We start from the raw sequence: 21,206 nt of genomic DNA, 5'->3' as shown, positions 1-21,206 counted from the left end.
CATTTACATTTCATATTTTCTTGCACAATGAAAAGTTATCTCCTTTGAAATCCAAGAGTCCTGTCCCTCTATGTATACAAGGTCAACTGTGAATTTACCATTAGTATGAACACCAAGCAATGTAGATGATATGCTATTTCTCCATCCTCTTAAAGGGGTTTTCTCATCACAGACAACTCTATTGATATTGGAGCCGCTGCGGTGATCATCTCCCGGCACCTCCGGAAAACTGCTGATTTTAACAGTGGTTTGGAAAGCCAGACATTTTCCCTGCAGCAGTCAACCACATAATACGTGGACGGCTCATGTCCACCACAGTGATTCTCCACTCTGAACCATAGACGGAGGGGACCACCTTCTATGACATAGTGGCCTATGGACAGGGGTTGTCTCATGACAACCAAAATACAAGACTTTGTGCTCCGATTCTCCGCTGACAAGTGTATAAGAGATAAAGGCGTGGACACTGGCCGGTTCACATGAGCATCAACGCGTGGCTCAGAAAACGGGGATTGAGCAAGGTAGCTACTGCACATGCGTGTCCACCCTTTAATCTATCCTATAAAGCAATTATTTGTGGACATGTTATTTGACAACGCTATCAGTCTCTAATCCAGATCATGTGGGTTATTACATATGTTGATTGTGAATATTTTTATATATGTTCTTACTGCCTCCGTTGCTACCTTATATATACTACCTTATATATTTTATCTTAGTGGCTGTGAAGAAGACTCGTCTAATGCAAAATGCTTCCCCCCAGATCCGTATCTGCAGTGCAAGTGCTGGGATTTTTTTTTACATTTTCCTATACTGTATATTGTTTTTTTTATAAGGCATATTTAAAAACTAGAACAGAAGAAAATAAGTTGCGACATTATGTTCTCAAAAATCAGAACATGAATCCTTTGTCTTGGATTGGAGGATGTTGCTCTTTAAATTTACATTCATCCATTTCTAGGATTCTGTATCTTCATTAACTGGGGCCGTGCTGGCGAGATCACAGCCAGGAAGCCAGACACAAAGAGCTATTTACATATATAGAGCAAAAAACAGAAAACACTTGCCAATAGCTGGTATTCATAGATCTCCAACTGCTACCCATGCTGCAGATTTCCAGCTGACAAATAGATTCACACTTCTACATTTTGTAACTTTTTTCCAATGATTTCCATATTTCGGTTGCAAATGTGACATTATATGTTAAATTGACTCACTTTTCGATTTAGTTTTTTTTATATAGACTTATAGCAGCAGAACATTTTGATGTATTAGCTGTATATATCACTTTAAGCTGCATATGAGTCTTCTTAATATTCCTAGGAGTTTTTTTGGATGCTGTCAGACATGCTGCATTGCTTTCTGTTGATATGAAGGTTTTCATTTTTTTTATATCCTTCCTCCCACATGTCCGTGCATTGCAGCACAATTTCCAAATCTATACTATCCGGGCAGGAACTATAAATCCACTCAGCCAATTCTTACGGATTTATTAACAGAATTCCAGAACTGCAGTAAGGATTGACACTTCCACAAATAGAGAAGTAGGAGAGAGAGAGAGAGCGCGCGGGGTAGGAGATTCAGAGAGCGCAGGGTAGGAGAGAGAGCGCGGGGTAGGAGAGAGAGCATGGGGTAGGAGAGAGAGACCTGGGAGGAGTGACGCGTCCCTATGTGAGATCAGGGGGAGGTAATCATTTACTTTCTTTCTCCTCTCATCGGCATCACAGCGGAAAATCTGTAGGGATGTCTACACCAAATCATACAAGATTTGGTGCGGACTTTCGGACAGATATCCCTTGGGTGTCTGTGTCGGATTTGCTGCAGAGTTTTCGACCTGTGTGCGGGGCCTTAAAGTGTGAGAAACAAGAGTGTGATTTAAGGCGCCTTCCACTTTGGTCTCCGTTTTGACGTGTTAGCTGGGAAAAGCTCCTGATGTATACAGGAGGCTGTGGCGGCATCCGTCACCTATAGACTATTTTGGGATCCATTAAAAGGATAATACTCAAATTCTCATGACCTTTTCATGATGTATCTGTTAAACGGATATTCTATAGGTGATAGATGCCACTGTTGGCCATTCGTTTAACACATCCATCACCTATAGGCTATTATGGCATCCATTTAAAAGATAGGTCATGAAGAGCTGTAGACAAGCTCATGACGTATACAGTAAATGTATAGCCTTTTATGGATGCCATACAGTGGCCCCCATGTTAAAAAAGAAACAAAGCATACATATAGTGTCTGGTATACATCTTTTTTACTGAATCCCTATGGATAGAATCGCATAGTAGACTACATTATTCTATTCATCAAAAAAACTGTATTCCCGACTATATCGCCTGGCAGAGACCAAAAGGTCACTCTTTTGACCTCCATCTATATAATGGGAGCCTATGGGTACGTTCGACGTATGTGCCTGGAGATTTTCCCGATGCATACGTCAAACGTGCAGGGGAAAAGCAGTGTAAAAGGGGCCTAACTTGTGAATTACTCATGGTCATGCTTGTTCAATGGTATGGGAATATCTGGGTATAGGCCTTGGGTATTTGTAAGGCATCAGTCCCACTTGCTATGTTCTTTCACAGCCCAACATAAAAACGTCATTACTGTAACTGCAATAATTAGAATCAGCATAAAAAAAACTGCCACCTATTTTGAAATATTATACTATTGTGATTTGCTCTTTGGATGGATCCTGTGGGAACTGTAATGGTTGCCATCAGTGGTTTATACCCAGTATTTGTTACCCGAGCGGAGAATATTAGAGTAGTAAAGTGTTACTCCAGCTACAATCTTTCTTTTATTTTACTACTAATCCACCGATTTTCCATTTTATAGCCCTTTTCTTGACTAGGTAAACACTAGGTTCAGGCTTTACATTTGGCGTATACGTAGGAAAATATCTTGCAGAACATCAGCAGCCTGTGGCCCTTGCCAGAGGCTCTGATCTATATTCAAATCCCCATAAATATTAATAGGAGTCTTCACACAGGAAGACAACTCACAAGGGAAGACTTACCAATAATGTCGTAAAATGCATCACTTTACGAAATGACGAAAATGGTGGTAATTGCAAATGATAAATTTGTCGTTACTGGACATGTTAGGCATTTCTCTTCCTTATGCCATCTCATAGTTCATATACACCAATGCACTCAAAATGGCATACGTCCTTCCTAGACGCCTATTTCCGGTTTTATTTTTGTTGGGGCAATTTGCGACTGAATCCAATATTTTATATTTTCAGGTATTTTTCTGTTTTAAGGTGTAATGTTGATCAATACTTTGCGTTTTTACAGGCATTGGGCTGATGTGACTGTATGAGAACACTTACCATGTGTCATCCATGTAATAATGTATAAACACGACAACTACTGAGGACTCAGAGTCTTTTTACTTCTTTGTAAAATGCTCAGCTAGTAATATGAATCTTTAGGTTTGCAGTAAGGGAATAATTTATTTCTGTTGCTTCTTTGTAGCAGCCAGCATATCCCGTTTTATAGTCTCCAGGAGAGTGCCGGAAGCTAGATACTCTGATTTCCTTTGCCTCCACTGGGGCTCATTTAAATCAGTAAAGAATCCTTGGTGTCTAATATGAATGTTAGAGGTTATACGGATTAGAAGTGCGTCCCATATTGTTAGAATGTACGGTACCCAGGGTAATAATAACATTCACGTGTTAATATTTGTTATCAAGTATTATGCACAATGAAACAGGAAGGCTACGTGAGGTGATTCTCCTATGTAGGTCATTATGTGTATCTTGCCACTTCCTGAAAGACCCCACCTATAAGGGTGGGGATTCCATATAGACAAATCCATGTTATTTACTACATTGTTTAAATTGTTTTATAAGTTAAAGGGCAACTTCAGTAATTATTGCTATTAATAATGTTACTAGTTAAAGAGGTTGTCCGGGCACGGGGCGGTTTTTCATACTGATGACCTATCCACAGGATAGGTCAGCAGTTTATGACCGTGTGTGTCCGACACCCGGACCCTGCACCGATCAGCCGCTCCGGCTGCCTTTGGGCACCTGATGTCCACGCTGGAAGCAGATGGCTCCGGTCACAGTACAGCGGCAGTGCTGCAATACTGCAGCTCTGCTCCTATTCCAGTGAATAGGAACAGAGCTGCAGTAACCCTGCATGGCCACTATACAGGGTACGGAGCCTTCTGATTCCGGCACTGAAAACTGCATAAACTTCTGGAGCCCAGAGGCAGCCAGAACATCTGATTGGTGCGGGGTCCTGGGGTTGGACCCCCACCAATCATAAACTGATGACATTCTGTGGATAGGTCATCAGTATGAAGAATTGTCCGGAGAATCCCTTTAACAGCTTTAATATTAACAATTAAAAATATATATTTTGACTGAACTTTTTATACCACATGAGGTGCTTTCTCCTGTGCTTATGTTGCCCCTTGCTACCTTCTGTATGTATGATTTACCAAGAGGTGTGGGGGAAGGAAAGTGACTACCATTTTAAAAAAATTTCTAGATTACAAAGTAGTTGCCAATTCTGCATTACATTACATTGCCATCATCATATATATATATAGATATATTTGGCAAGGACGTGTTGTCCGAGGCACAGTTAGCTCCGCCCACAGCCCGACCTGCAAGAAGCTTGTGAGGAAGGAGATGTGAGTGCTCAGTCTGTCTGTTGTTTGTGCCTTTATTTGTCTGCGTGTATAAGTACCAGTATGTGTGTCTTTGTGTGTATGTATTTGTGTTTTTAAGTGCCTATATATGTATCTATACAGTGGTGTAGCTATAGGGGTCGCAATAGTCTCAGTTGCGACCGCGCCCCAAAACCCTGAAATAAGAACAGCCTGTAATGAACAACGTCGTTCTCAAGGAGCACAATTATAAATACTTATCATTCCTTTTGCTAGTAAACCCTTGTAAAGGGTTTTCTATACTAGTAGTAGTTCTATTCTTGTACATAGAAGGCAGTATTATAGTAGTTATATTCCTGTATATAGGACAGTATTATAGTAGTTATATACTTGTATATAGGGGCAGTATTATAGTAGTTATATTCTTGTATATAGGAGTAGTATCATAGTAGTTATATTCTTGTATGTAGGGGCAGTATTATAGTAGTTATATTCTTGTATATAGGGAGCAGTATTATAGTAGTTATATTCTTGTACATATAAGGCAGTATTATAGTAGTTATATTCTTGTATATAGGAGCAGTAGTATAGTAGTTATATTCTTGAATATAGGGGGCAGTATTATAGTAGTTATATTCTTGTATATAGCAGCAGTATTATAGTAGTTATATTCTTGTACATAGGAGGCAGTATTATAGTAGTTATATTCTTGTACATAGGAGCAGTATTATATTAGTTATATTCTTGTATATAGGACAGTATTATGGTAGTTATATTCTTGTATATAGGAGTAGTATCATAGTAGTTATAGTCTTGTACATAGGGGGTAGTATTATAGTAGTTATATTCTTGTATATAGCAGCAGTATTATAGTAGTTATATTCTTGTATATAGGAGCAGTATTATAGTAGTTATATTATTGTATATATGGGCAGTATTATAGTAGTTATATTCTTGTATATATGGGCAGTATTATAGTAGTTGTATTCTTGTGCATAGGAGGCAGTATTATAGTAGTTATATTCTTGTATATAGGAGTAGTATTATAGTAGTTATATTCTTATACATAGGAGGCAGTATTATAGTAGTTATATTCTTGTACATAGGGGGCAGTATTGTAGTAGTTATATTCTTATACATAGGAGGCAGTATTATAGTAGTTATATTCTTGTATATAAGGAGCAGTATTATAGTAGTTATATTCTTGTACATAGGAGGCAGTATTATAGTAGTTATATTCTTGTTATATTATAAGTTGGAAAACCTTTACTACACCAGCACTAAGCACTATATTACTGCTCCCAATGAGATAAGAATAGCAATCTGAATAGGTAGGAGACTTTTCTATGTAAAGGGAATATTTAGTTATGTTTGGGCTAAGACCTCATACACATCAAGGCTGTAAGGAGGCACTTAACACCCTTGTGGCTCAATGCTACAGAGCCATAGGCACTCCGTGTGTCACTGAGGTGTTGTTCCTCCATATGGGGCACTTTTCTGGAAATGTTCTCCCATAGAAGTAATGTCACAATTGTGATTTCTGTTGGATTCTGTATAAAATTGCCGCTCATTAACTCTTACTGTGCTCACCTCTCGTCTGCTGATAGAAATTTCTATGGAAACTACAAGGGTTTATGTCTTGCTGCACTAAGCTAAATGTTTGTGGAGTAAAGGTTAATTTGATCTTTAATAAAAGTAAATGATTAGAGTTCCAACACAGTCAACATTATAGTAAACAGTAAAGTTATAATATGTTGAAATAAATTATTTTACAATGATTATACAAGATTGTATTGTCTTTACCAGCCACACATTGGTAAGGGTCAGTGCGGAAGAGCAGTGTCCTATCTTCCCAATGAGTGTTTGGTTTCTAAGCCATAGCCGGAGGCATTAAAAGGATTAATTGATCCCTATTGAGTAACAGATAGCTAGTACCATCACCAATTCTTCTCTGTGCCTGTGGCCAGCCTCTGGCTACTACTCTAGAAGCAGCAAGCACTTAGGGTGGTGACTGTTTTTGTGCATGAGCCCCACGGCTGACATTGCCAGACACCTGAATAAACACATTTCTCCTTTGTAATTACTCTTTGTCACTTTGGACATTATTTCAGTAATTATCAATAACTCATTAGAACTTGCTTGGCATGTATTGCTCCAAAGACTATAGATAAAATGTGATCAAGGCAAATGCCGCATTTTGACTTCCACTAATGTAGAATAACTTTTTAGTTCATCATAATGATATTACGGTTCTAATTTTTAGTTAGGAATAGAAAATGAGTTAAAACAAGGACTGGACCATAACATCAATTCACATTCTTGAAAATAAACTTGCAAAACCTGGAAAATACCTTCCCATTTTGATGTGGAAACAAAAGTAGAAGGGGGGAAAATGTTTATCTACACCTTCTCTAAATGCATACAGTATATTTGGGAATAGGATATCGACAGGAAAGTATAGCTTAACACCAGTTCTCTCTAAGGTAGGTACACCACGAATCTATAGAGAACAATGCATACACCCCATATTACATCGGTCCTTATGAAAGAGACATGTATAAACAATGCCCACCGCTCGCTAAGTCATGGTCCTCAATTTCAGGGCTTAGAGAGTGCAGAGCACTACACTTTGTAATTCTAATGCAATTTTTTATTATTAGTATTATTATTATTAATAATAATAATAATTGGCTCCAAATAGCTCAACAGAATAAAATGTAATATACTAAGCATTTGAAATCTGTGCCGTTGCCGAAAAACTGTTACCATGGTTCTCCGATGCATCTTGCTATCATCAGCAGCCTGTTGATATGTCATATATTGACACCTGACATCCAACCTGGCCATAGTGGTTACATGCCAAACATGGCTGTTAAAATAACAATATCTGGGCAGCGATTGGTGGCTGTGGTCAGGTATTATTTTTAGCCATCTTCTTCTTCAGAGTCAGAAAACCCCTTAAAAAATTGCCTAAACAGGTAGAGTAGATCTAAGGGCTTATTCACATCACCCTTGCCCTTCCATTGAGGGGTTCCGTCGAAGGTTTCCGTCGGGTAACCCCTCAACAGAAAGGCAAACGGAAACCTCAGCTTCCATTTCAATCACCATTGATATCAATGGTGATGGAAACCTAGCTAATGGTTTCCATCTGTCACCTTTGTGACAGGGTTCTCTTTTTCTTGATGGAACCAATAGCACAGTCGACTGCGCTATTGATTCCATCCAAACGACGGAACCCTGTCACAATGGACACAGACGGAAACCATTAGCTAGGTTTCCATCACAATTGAGTTTAATGGCGAGGGAAACGGAAACTGAGGTTTCCGTTTGCCTTTCCGCTGAGGGGGTTAACCTGACGGAAACCTCAGGCGAAACCCCTCAGTGGAAAGCGACGGTGATGTGAACACAGCCTAATGCCACTTCTTACTAGGGATTTGTTTGAGTGTTATTTGGCCTTGAGTATATTTTCCTTCCACGGGAAGAATGAATGCACCTATATGCTGTAAAAACTTCAGCACTTGTTTTTGTGCCAAGTGAAAAAACCCTTGATATGCCATCATGACTTAACTGCCAAGGTCACTCACAGATCACACATCCTGGGCGCTGGTTAAATATCATGTAACCTTGTAAATCTCCTTGGCACTGAATGTGTCAGAGGATCTTTCTTCCGCAATGTCTTCCTGGCTCAATTACCTCTGAATGGCACAAACCAGACATCTCTGCTGCAAAGTATTTCATTGATAAATAGCTCACATAAACAAAGACAACAAAAACCCAGAGAGATCTCTAAATGTAAGGTAAGACTAGAATTTATAGACATATAAATGCCTATAAAACATCCCCGCTCTCCACTCGTGCTGTGATTTTGTAGTTGACATTCTAGGCTAGTCTACACAAAACTTACATTTTTCCTTTAGGGATTGTGCAACATCTGTAGCCGTAGCTATATGTGTCTGGCTTATGGCTGTTATTTTTAATGATTACGATGGGTTAGATCTGACAAACCATAGGGCTTCATACTGTGTGAAACTAAAAGTAACAGCCGAGTGCTAATACTTGTAGTTCTACAGGATCAGGAAAGACACAGGTTGACCACAGTTCGACAAATCTCTTTATAGACTTGCCCTCGGCATCTGTTTAATACCATTAATTCCGCTATTGATTTCAAGTTTAATTAGTTGAACCCTTTAAAAGTAACAAAAATCCTGCAAATCAGCAGGACGGACCACTCACCCTAATAGAGGAAAACATTCACTGCAATGAGACAGGAAAATAATCTGCGTATAGCACAACTCCCATTACTTTACCCAATGTTCACATAATGTGCTCTACATTTGTAATTCAAATTAACACATCAAATGGAGAAACATATTAAAGAATTCTGAGGAATTTAATGTGTACCTGGTAATACTACATATTCACAGCAGTGGCTGCTGCCAGGAAATGACCAGTCAAATGCAATTTCCCTAGTTGCTCAGAAGGCTTGATCCTAAGAGGTTCTGCCCCTATCTTTACCTGCATCCAAAGCTGAGACAGCCTAACTTTCCCTAAAGAGCTTATGACTAGCAAAATATGTTGGAGTGGTTGTGTTAGCATCTGGCTACTGTTATCGCAGGGATAACTAGAACTGAATCTCTGGGGTGCTCTTTGCAGATTATTAGCAACCCATAACAGGGCAACCCCCAGCAAGGCGACCCCCAGCAGGGCAACCCATAACAGGGCAACCCATAACAGGGCAACCCACAGCAGGGCAACCCACAGCAGCGCAACCCACAGCAGGGCAACCCCCAGCACGGCAACCCACAGCAGGGCAACCCCCAGCAGGGCAACACATAGCAGGGCAACCCATAGCAGTACAACCCATAACAGGGCAACCCCCTTAAAAGTAAGTATAAAATGGGGGATAGAGGTGACCTGTAGGAAGAAATCATAACATTTTACAAATTGCCTGGGTGTCAAAATCATCCGCTAGTCTGATACTTGACCTATTACTGGCTGGCTAGACCAATTGGTTTCTTCTTCTATCATCATCTTTTGGGAGTTTCTACACCTCAAACCTGGATGTTCAGGACACTGCAAAAATGTCTTTGGGGTCCCAGTTTGACCATGTATTTTTCTCCTTTTCTTTAAAGGGATATTCCTATCTTGTATTGTTATGGCATATAGCTAGGATATGTCAGAACATTATAATTGGTCGGGCTTTAACTCGGGAACCCCTTCAAATCCTGAAAATAAATGTACAAGTAAGTGGGGGTGGCCAGGAGTGTCAATGTCTAAGCAAAATTTGTGAAAGGACCACAGCACTTAAATTTCACTTAAGCCCCTTAATTTTGAGGATTGGTGGTGGTCCTGGCAGTCGGACTTGTAAATCATAAACTAAATTTCAGCATGCAGTGTCAATCAGCTGCTTCAAAGGCCAGCAAAATATTGTCGTGTATCAAAAGAGGCATGGACTCGCTGGACAGGGATGTAATATTACCACTCTATAAAGCATTAGTGAGGCCTCATCTAGAATATGCAGTCCAGTTCTGGGCTCCAGTTCATAGAAAGGATGCCCTGGAGTTGGAAAAAATACAAAGAAGAGCAACGAAGCTAATAAGGGGCATGGATAATCTAAGTTATGAGGAAAGATTAAAAGAACTAAACCTATTTAGCCTTGAGAAAAGACGACTAAGGGGGGACATGATTAACTTATATAAATATATTAATGGCGCATACAAAAAATATGGTGAAATCCTGTTCCATGTAAAACCCCCTCAAAAAACAAGGGGGCACTCCCTCCGTCTGGAGAAAAAAAGGTTCAACCTGCAGAGGCGACAAGCCTTCTTTACTGTAAGAACTGTGAATCTATGGAATAGCCTACCGCAGGAGCTGGTCGCAGCAGGGACAGTAGATGGCTTTAAAAAAGGCTTAGATAATTTCCTAGAACAAAAAAATATTAACTGCTATGTGTAGAAATGTTTACTTCCCCTTTCCCATCCCTTGGTTGAACTTGATGGACATGTGTCTTTTTTCAACCGTACAAACTATGTAACTAGGTAACTATGTAACTATGCTCAGAAAGTTGTTAAATATCATAGCCTTATGCTATTACTTTCTAGGGTAGGAAAACCACTTTCATTAATATCAGAAGGAACGGTTACCCCTTTGCCCCAGTAAACATATGCAGAATACTACTGTGCAACTATTCATTATCTTTTTATTTTTTCTTCTATGGTTTCAGCTGACCCAAAATCATGTGAATAATATGATTATGATATTGTAGAAATAGTGATGGGAACAGCATCACTGTTACTTTAAATGGGGATGTAAGGGTCCTTTTACACCATCAAATTATGGTCGTATTAGGCTATGCTCACACAGAATTTTTTGCAGGCAGGAAATTCTGCCTCAAAATTCTGTCTGGAATTTTGAGGCAGATCTTGATCTGCCTGCACGCCGTTTGCCGCGTTTTGTTTTTCGCTGCACTTTTCGCCCACGCCTATTGAGCGCTGCGGGCAAGAAACGCTGCAAAATACGCTTTCTCTGCCTCTCATTGATGCCAATGGGAGGTCAGAGACGTAAACGCCCGAAGATAGGGCATGTCGCTTCCTTTTCCCACGAGACGCTTTTTCCGCTCGCGGGAAAGAACCGCCTCCCCTTGAAATCAATGGGAGGCATGTTTGGCCGTTTTTTGGCGCATATTCCGATGCGGTTTCCGCGTAAAATAGCTCAGTGTGAACTGACCCTTAACGAGTGCAGATCAATGAGACAACTCCTTTCACAAGGAGCTGTGATCAGTAATGTATGGGGATGAGCGAATGTGACTATGATCGTTCGTCCCCATACATTTCCATCATGTCAGCGGCAGATATTCCTGTTTACAGGGAGATGTGCTGCCGACAACGTTAATATTTCATGCTGCATAAATTATACTGTCAACCGATGAATGAGCGTTTGCTCGTTCATCGGCTGATCATTGCCATTTACACAAAGCAATGATGGGAACGAGTGTTCATATGAACGCTCGCTTGCTCGATCATTGGTCCATTTAAAAGGGCCTTAAGAATGCAACAGACCGTATTTATGGGCCAGCTCCAGCCCACTCAACGATTCACAGGAGGAAGAAGCAATGACGTCAGCATTCCAGAAAAGCAAATCTTTATATTGTCCCGTACTACAGACAAAAGCAACGTTTCGGCTCTAAGTGAGCCTTTAAATGTACTATGGGACAATAAAAAGATTTGCTTTCTGGGAATGCTGACGTCATTGCTCCTTCTTAATTTGATTATCATGTGATTATTATAGTAACCACTTATCTAATGCGTTATTCAAAAAGATACAACAGTTTGTGAGAAACTACGATACGTTAAAGGTAAACAAACAAAAAATCTAAGGAATTTACGGTATTACTACTACGAGATGTATAATGAGACGACTACCGCTACTCCAGACAACATGCTTTTGTTTCTAGCATTCAATCCTAAATGCCATTTTCTGTTCCCAGCTAAGCAGAAAAACAGCTCTGTTGGTGTTGGAAACCAATATTTCATGTGAAAGAATGGACTGGTTTGGTATATCTTGTATTTACATGGCAAGAGCTTATGTTTTGAGTTTTCACAAGTATTGCTACATTGTAATCTTCACAGTTGTGTGGAATAACATGGGGCCAAGGAATGATAATGATCCAGACAGAATTAAAGTGGATTTCCATTGACCTTATTTTGCTAAATCAGAATTTAGAGCAATGATCCAAGTTTGATAATTATATTTTATTACCAATTATTGACAATTTGGCATAAAACGGCCCATGTAGTTGACAATTTTTAGCCCATAGGAAGCCTATCTTTGGCTAATTGTATGATGTAAACTTGTAAAGAGACATTACAATTAAAATCCCCAATTTGAAAAAGTTTGAAAATTGTAGATACATGCTTATTGTATGTCCTTTGCTGCGGACTGGCGTGTATATCCCACCTCCATTTAATGCCTCCATTATAAATTGTACTTAACACTTACCTATCAGGAGAACAGGGGTCTCCATCACCCAGATGGAGAATGAATGGTGAGGTAGCCGCACACGGGCGCAGCTCTCTCCATTCTCTTCTATTGGAGCTTATTTTCATAACTTTAGAAACTTTATTGGAGAGGGCTGACATACACATGGCCACCTCTCCATTTGTTCTGCACCTGGAAGTGGTGACCAGTGGCCCCCTTAACAAGTTGAACGAGAGTCAGGGAACCGCTGCCTATCAGACATTTATGAATATGGATATGTTTAAAAGTGTCAGAAAACTTTGATAAATTAGTCAGGCCCGATGCCACAGAAATTATTTCCACTTTTTCCATGCATTACATGGACAGCCCATTGGTCTCTAAGGTCGTAATGTAATACTTCATTGCCCTGTGATGGTGATGATAGGGAATTGAACACTTGCTGGCAGGTTCACCCACAGATTCCACCTGATCCCAGGATACCCTGATATATTTATTTCAGGTGTTCTTTCCAACAAAAGTGGACAACCAGCTTAATAAATATTGGGCAATAACAACCCCATCATCCACTGTGTATGGACAAACAATTCCAACTTATTTTCCTTATTCATTCAGTTACCTCATTTCTGTGCAGCAGCCATTCCTGAGAAAGAATAAACATAAAAAATAAAACTTTCTATAATTGCACTCATGGAGTGCCAAATTGTAGTTCCTGATAAAACTCTGACCACTAATGAAGGTTTATGAATCGAGGATTGCTGCAGAATTTCAGTTTTGATTGTACCTTTTCTGTCCTTCACTACATGAAAACGAATGCTTAAATTCTAAGCACACACGGGAACCGGTAAATCAGACTAGAGGAAATTAAGTGCGTCCATAAAGCTGGCATATGCATGTAAATGAGTGGGCTGAATTTTCAGATTCAAGTTCCAAGTGCTGAAGTATAGGTAAACATACATTGAAATTGTATGAAAACACAGATTTACCCTGAATGCTGTGAATATTTATAAATATGTTTTTTTTTTTACTGTTGCTGAAATCCGACAATGATTACAAAACCATGAAGAATAAATTAGATACCGTGTAACCATCTTCAACCAGTGCAGGAACCAGGTACTGATGCATGAACAGAGCAGGCGCAGTATGAACATTGGGACTTAATGTCTTTAGGGTGGAATTGCCCAATGGTTTATATACCATAGTGGTAGCCCATATGGCTGCTCTGGCACCCATGGAGATAGGAAACCCATTCTAGATTGGTCTGAACCCCATAATAATGGGCAGTGGGAACCTCCACAGGGATGTGGTCTCCACAGATGCTGCAATAATAGAAAATAAGGAAGTGGAAAGTGTACTGAAGTCTTAAAAATGGTATGGGGCACCAGGACCTCCAGTCCCGGGTGATAGAATAAGGTGGTGCCAAGCAGAAACAGAAAGGGTCCTGATATGTATATTTTCTGTGGGGCCCCCTGTCCTAAGTTTCCCACTGATAAAATGAGCTCATGGTTTAATACTAAATAGTAGCTATAGTAATTACTGATTCACATCTGATTAATCTTGACAAAACAATTTTCGATTCTTTAGCCAGCATTAGAAATGGGCGAATCAATAATCCAACTTGGAATGTTAAAGTTGGTAAATCCAACTTCCCATTTATAGAAATGGATAAGGATTCTCAAACCAATTTGTAAACTGTGAATTGCAAAGTTTCAACTTGATTTGCACAATCCACCAAAAACACCTAACCCAATGTTTTTCAACTTACCTTTAATTTACCTTTAAATCTTATTTATTAGGGGCTAATAAAATTAATTAATTATACAATAGTAAAAGCTATTTTATCTATTAATTTTTACCAACACTCAGTTGGACCATAAATAGTGAAAGACCCAGGGCAAAACATTTGATGGGGCCTCCTCTCCAATAATAGTTTCATATTAGATATCTGTCTGCCAGCAGATTCCATATCTGACATCAACAACACAATCTTATGTGTACGTGGGAAGACCCTGATGACTACTGTTAGCTAAACGAGGATCGGGAATATTGAATTTTAACACGCCCAATCCTATGCTGAACCAGTGGATGAGAACGAGCCTAGCTTATCTCGCTAGGGCAATAAACAAGTATACTCAGCCAATGGATTTCTTCCAGTCAACAGTATATACTTTAATACCATTTTGAAACACAACCGTGTCTTGCTGCTGCGATGGGATGGGGGGTCTGAGAAGTGCTGAAAGGAATTAGGAGATGAAGGACTATAGGTGGTGAAGACTGCTGACAATTGTTCCTTTTTCCCTTCCCATAAGCTATGCGGACCAACACTATATACTGTGCAGTCATGATTATTACATCTCTACCTATGTTGTTGGCATCAATGAATAGTAATGAGATCGCACTTACCGGCTGCGCTAGCTTTTTCTTGTCAGATATGCATTTACCATATAGGAAAATTATTGATGGGCCCAGGATGGCAAGGATTTTTTGTACTTTGTTTAAAAAAAAAAAACCCATACAGTATTTTTCTATAAAGTAAATGACTGCCATTTAACAAAGCAAAAGCATGTTAGGGTCCCAGTTCTTGGATTATTTCAGAGTATACATATGCAATGTTTAGGATAGCACCAACCATGCAGTCCTGCTTCTATTCCGTCTCTCACCAATGCATGATCCAAATGATCTAGAGTACATCCGTTTCCCATCTCATATGCCTCTAATAGCTTACATTTAATAGAAAAACAATATAACTAAAAAACCCAAAACATTTAAAGGTAACCTGTCATGACAAACATGCTGACCCATCTGCGGGCAGCATGTGATAGAGCAGGAGCAGCTGAACAGATTGATACAAAGTTTTGTGGTAAAAAGGTTTAGGATAAATTTAAATCCTTGCTCACTGTTTACTAAAGAGTCCAGAGGGCGGTCTCCCTCAGTGATTGGCAGCTATTTCTGTATGCACATTAATGCAAGGAAGGTTGTCAATCAATGGTTGGCCCGCCCACTGGACTCTGTAGGCCACATTGAGCAAGGATTTAAATCAACAAATTACTGTTACAACTATATATCCATCTGTTCAGCTCCTCCTGCTCTGTAACATGCTGCCCACATATTGGAGAGCATCCCTGATGTGACAGCTTCCCTTTTAAATAGATAGTACCTATAAAATACGGAAGATAGCAAAAAGATGATGTGAAAATACACTGACCTTGTGTGGTTCTGCTAAAGGCACATCCCTGAATGTAACCACAGGTTCAGAATGCCAAACAGATCTGACAAAGGGGTTAAAGTGTCCCCGACACGTCAACACCTTTTTTAACTCTTTCATGCTCCTCCTATAACGACCTTGTACACGCTATTGGTTGACATCATTTTATGTTTTGGAATGCAGCCCTCATCTGAACCTGAACTGCACTGTTCTAGGGCACTGACTGTAAAACCTGCACATTATACAATAAATCAGGATAACATTTACAGGATATCAATTTAATTAAATGTATTTCATTTCTGCAGTAAAGGACTGGGGTGCCATGATTTATTTGTGTTGTGAAATGACAAATGCATACAGTTTAAATGAGATTGCTATTAGTATGTGCTGCTTGACTCTCTCTTCCCCCTCTTCTTCGAGTCTACAGACATTAGTAGAGCGGCAGACGGACGAGAGTAACACATGACTGCGGAATCAGGCTACACAGGGTTGGTTTGTTTTCTGTAATCACGTAGACACATAAGTCTGCCTAGGAGCTGCGTACACAAAATAGAAGGATATTTTGATAGAGACTATTTAACCCTTATTCGCCACAGCCATATTTGATTTTTCCTCCCCACCTTTCGAAAGCCATAACTTATTTATTTTTCAGTTGACATAGCCGTATGAGGGCTAATTTTTTTGCGGGACGCGTTGTACCTTAATGTACCATATAATGTAATGAGAAACTGTGGGGTGGAATTGGAAAAAAACTGTGTTTCCTCCTTTGTTCTTTGGGTTTCATTGTTACGGTTTTTACCGTGCGGAAAAAACATGTTAATGGATGCAGTGATACATATGATTATTTTTTTGTTTTTTTTTACATTACTTTAGGCAAAACATTTTTGCTTTTAATATTTTTTTATAAAAAAAACTATATTTTTTTACAAATTACCTCCCCCCCTCGGTGACTTGAACAAGTGATTGTTTGATCATTGGTGCAATACACTGCAATACCTATATATTGCAGTGTAATGTTATTTTTAGATGTCAGACCAGGGGCCTTATCTCCGTTATCGCTGATCCCGACCATTACAGTGAGGTATCAGATGTATGTTACAGCTGACACCTGCTGAGTATGGAGCGGGCCTAACCTCTGAGCCCGCTCGATGTACTATGATGTACACTTACGCCAAATGTCGAAAAGGGGTTAAAAGTTGCACAATTTTTTTATTTTTTTTAAATGCATTGGAGCAATAAAAATAGATTAAAAGATTAAAAAGTCTAGATATTATAGGCAACCATTGTTTGGTTGAAAACTGCCAGCCTGATTCAACCGATAGTAGACATGTTCAGCTTTACCAGACACAAATTGTGCAGATTATTTCAGTTAAGTAAGGAATTGAGAAGCTTACAGGTAATTCAGGTAAAAATGTCCTTTAGAAACAATAGGACCAAACAGGTAAAACTCAATTTGCGTTACCCAAATTTACACGCACGCACGCACACACACACACACACACACACACACACACACACACACACACACACACACGCACACTCGCACACACACAACACAATGAATATCTTAATAGCTTATCACAAACAATTTGGCCATCAGGACCTAAAAGCTCATAAAATGAACTAAAAACAAGCACACAGATGGTGGTCAGGATTTGATGCAACATATAGAAGTATTTGCAAAAAAATAAGTTTATATCCAAAGTAGGCAACTATGATATTCAATATAAATAGTGCCAAAATTAGGGTGAATAAACATAAAACAGACAGTAATGTACAAGGTCTATAATATATATATAGTGGAAATAATACCTACCCGGTTGTAGCATTATGATCAAAACCCAGAATAAATAACCACCACCTCATGCCCTGACGCATGTTTCACCATCAGTTTTTGCAAGGGCTACTGAGTTGATGGGGGCATTTTGACCTTATATATATTAGAATTATTGGGAGGTCATATATTGACAAACCAATCACCTACTATATAGCTATTCCTAGATTATTGATTGTATATAGTTTTTGAGGCAACTGTCTGGCAGTGTTATTAGGGCCTGTTACGGCAATATTATTTAAATACTGTATGATTGTATTATTTGAGCGATAGACAGACAGACAGACAGACAAGGTAAGGTAAGGTAAGGTAAGGTAAGGTAAGGTAAGATAAGGTAAGGTAAGGTAAGGTAAGGTAAGGTAAGGTTAGATAGATAGATAGATAGATAGATAGATAGATAGATAGATAGATAGATAGATAGATAGACAGTATTAGATGTTTATTCTGCATGATGCACGTCACCATAGAGCACATGATGCCCTTGAACCGAATGATGCAGGAAAACGTTCATTATGCATTTACTGTAAGTCTGCGCCGCCTCTGCCCGCATTAATTACCTCTTACTTCAGTCCCTGCTGCTTGATGTGTTATTCAACTGTCTTTCCCTGTGTTTGGTATTTTAAAGAGCTGTGTATAAGAAGTACAAAAGCCTTTATACGAGTCCACAAAGGAGAATACTGGTTTGGTGACAAAAGAAGTTTTGACTGAGCGACGTAAAAAGTAGAATATGTCATTTCTCCACAGAAGTGCTCCCCGGCAATGCATGAATTATTAATACTATAAACATAGTCTCGGGTGGGGATGAGGGCTGTGAATGGTTTATAAAGTATACAGATTTGAATGGGGTTTTTTCCAGAAAACACTTTTCAGGCATGTCAATCATTTCTAGCAATAGTCACCTTGGAAGAGGACTGGCAGCTCTTAGGACAACTCATTCTCCTGGTGGGGGTCCCAGCTGCTGAATCCCCTCAAGTTTGACTTTAAATATCAGATTGGCATGTGGCAACGTGTTTTCTAAGTCATCCCTTTCAATTCATGTATTTTACAGCGCTGCTTCAGTGTGAGCAGCGCTGCACTCTCATGTGTCTAGCAGCGGAATCCCCAACCAGAGTGCTCTGACCGGGGATGCCGCTCCTAGAGGGAGCTTAGGTGGTGCTATCTACAGGGGGGATCTGGTGCTATCTACAGGGGGGATCTGGTGCTATCCACAGGGGGGGTTGCTATCTACATGGGGGTGCTATCTACAAGTGGGTGGTGCTATATGAAGGGGGTGGAGTTATCTACAAGGGGATGGTGCTATCTACAGGGGGGTGTGGTACTATTTACATGGACTCTGTGGCACTATATGGGCACTACCTACAGGGGACACTGTGGCGCTATCTACATGGGCACTATCTACAGTGGGAACTGTAGCACTGTAGGCACTATCTACAGTGGAAACTGTGGCACAATGTGGGCACTATCTATGTGGGCTCTGGCACTTTCTACATGGAAACTGCTGTTTTCAAGGGGGTTCATGGTCCATTTTTTCAACGGCCATAAAAAACGGATGGCAAATGGTGATTAAAAACGGTCAGATGGCCGGCAAATGGATTCGTATTTTGGGACACTAATGCAAAACAGCCATGAAAAACTGACAGTTGATCCGTTTTTGACTGCCTTTTTTTTTGAATGTCATGTGAATATAGCCTTATAGCCCTTTTTACTCTCCCCTAACAGTGATTCAGGCTGACGGAGAGAGAAGACAACTAATTATTACAGATCTGCAACAGCGTATATATATCTATATACATATAAATATATATATATATATATATATATATATATATATATATATATATATATATATATATATATAATATAAATACAAAAAAAGTTTTTTTTTTCACATTTTTAATGATTTGTCTGCTCATAATAAAAAATAAAAACATGGAATAAGTTAACCTAATCTGTAAAATGAAAGCCACGTAAGTCTTGTAAAAAAACAAAAAAGTAAAAATAGTTTTGAAATTCAAAGCAGTTGCAAAGATATTATCGTTTAAAAAGTGCATATCAAAAATGGAAAATTTGACCTGGACACAAGGGCATCAATGACCCTTTGCCATGAAAGGGTTAATTTATTATATTTATTTGATCATACATAAAAAAAAAATACATTGATAACAGTGAAAATATAAAGCCCCCCCCCCAAAAAAAAAAGGTACACTCCTCTGCAAACCAACACACACTAGTATTAGACATCCTACATGAACCGAATGTTTTTCATGGAGGTCAGGTGCCCAGTCATTAATACCAAACATAGAGCCCAAATCCAGAGGAAACTTAAGCATAGAATTATTACCCCGGCCACCAATTTTTGCCTATTTTACCCCAGCCCTTTCTGATTCTCCCCTCAATAAAAATATTTTGGGCTGCATTTACAGCTAAGGGAGGGAGATGCATGTAAAAGTAGTCTGGGGGTCTTTCTTGGTGCTACAGCGACATTATATATTACACTATGTACATAAAGTATATTTGGCATGGCTATGCACTAGAGAATTAGAACTAGTGCCAATATCAATCCAAAACTATATAGCAATCCATTTTACAGCTCTCCAGGTTAAAGAAGAATCAGCAAAAGAAACATACAACTTTTTTTTAATTTATTTTTTGAAAGTAAAAATATTGTCTAGAGCTACCTGAGATGTCCCGATGGTGGTATAATTGTTCTTTTTGTCCAGATTTTAATTTCGGGAATCAGTAAAGGGGGTTGTTGAATGCTGTGTTTCTTAATCTCTGCAATTCTAATTTCATTTCATTTTCTAGAAAGACAAAAACATTCAATTAAAAATCATTAAATGTTTTATAAAATAGAGAAACACATCTGATATAAAACATTATAGAAATGATGGTTTGGCAATGATGAACTAAATGATCCTCTTAAAAACCTCTTAGACTATGCACCTCAGTGTGTAAATTCAAGTTTCTAAACTAGAATTATAAAAAATATGTTGCTTATTCGACTTCATTTAATTGCAGGCTACATACTCCGTTCACTTTAATATGGGGCAGAGTAAACTTACTACAGACCTTTACTTCCTCCCTGCTGATGTCAGCTGCAGGAATTGATAGAGATGGATAGAGATATAGATAAATAACAAGAATATCTTCTGTTAGTGAAATAGGAGGAAAGAGAGGTCTGCAGCATAAACGGCTACGTTTTGAAGAGGAAGGCTCCACAAATATTCTGCACATGAGAATTGAAGAGCACTGTGCTTTATTTCGTTTTTTTTTTTTACTGGGGATATGCTTGAACCATTCTGAATCAATCTGCTATGAATAAATTCTAATCTCAAATTTAAGACTGAGATTATAATCTCTTTCCACACAAGAACTGTTGTCTTATTCTTGTCATACAATGGGGAGATTTATCAAAGTTGGTGCAAAGAAACAGTGAAGAAATTGCCCAGAGTAAATCAGTCCAATGTTAGAGGAGTTGATGGGAAAATAGAAAGAACAAGTTCAGTAACAAGATGATTGGATGCAATCAAAGAAATCACAAACATGTCATTAAGAAACACTGGAAAC

General features: G+C 39.0%; 1 protein-coding gene across 1 annotated transcript in view; it reads right to left on the bottom strand.

Annotated features, from left to right (window-relative positions):
* Positions 1–20,433, bottom strand: part of MYT1L (myelin transcription factor 1 like) — a 312,782-nt gene extending 292,349 nt beyond the window's left edge. The window contains exon 1 of the mRNA XM_075861151.1: positions 20,318–20,433. The gene's annotated coding sequence lies outside the window, so the exon portion shown is untranslated. The remainder of the gene's footprint in view (positions 1–20,317) is intronic.
* Positions 20,434–21,206: the final 773 nt, after the last annotated feature.

The sequence above is a fragment of the Rhinoderma darwinii genome, chromosome 4, assembly GCF_050947455.1.
Source record: "Rhinoderma darwinii isolate aRhiDar2 chromosome 4, aRhiDar2.hap1, whole genome shotgun sequence".
Taxonomy (NCBI): Eukaryota; Metazoa; Chordata; class Amphibia; order Anura; family Rhinodermatidae; genus Rhinoderma; species Rhinoderma darwinii.
The sequence above is the reverse complement of the archived record's forward strand: the minus strand, read 5'-3'. Positions and strand labels throughout refer to the sequence as shown.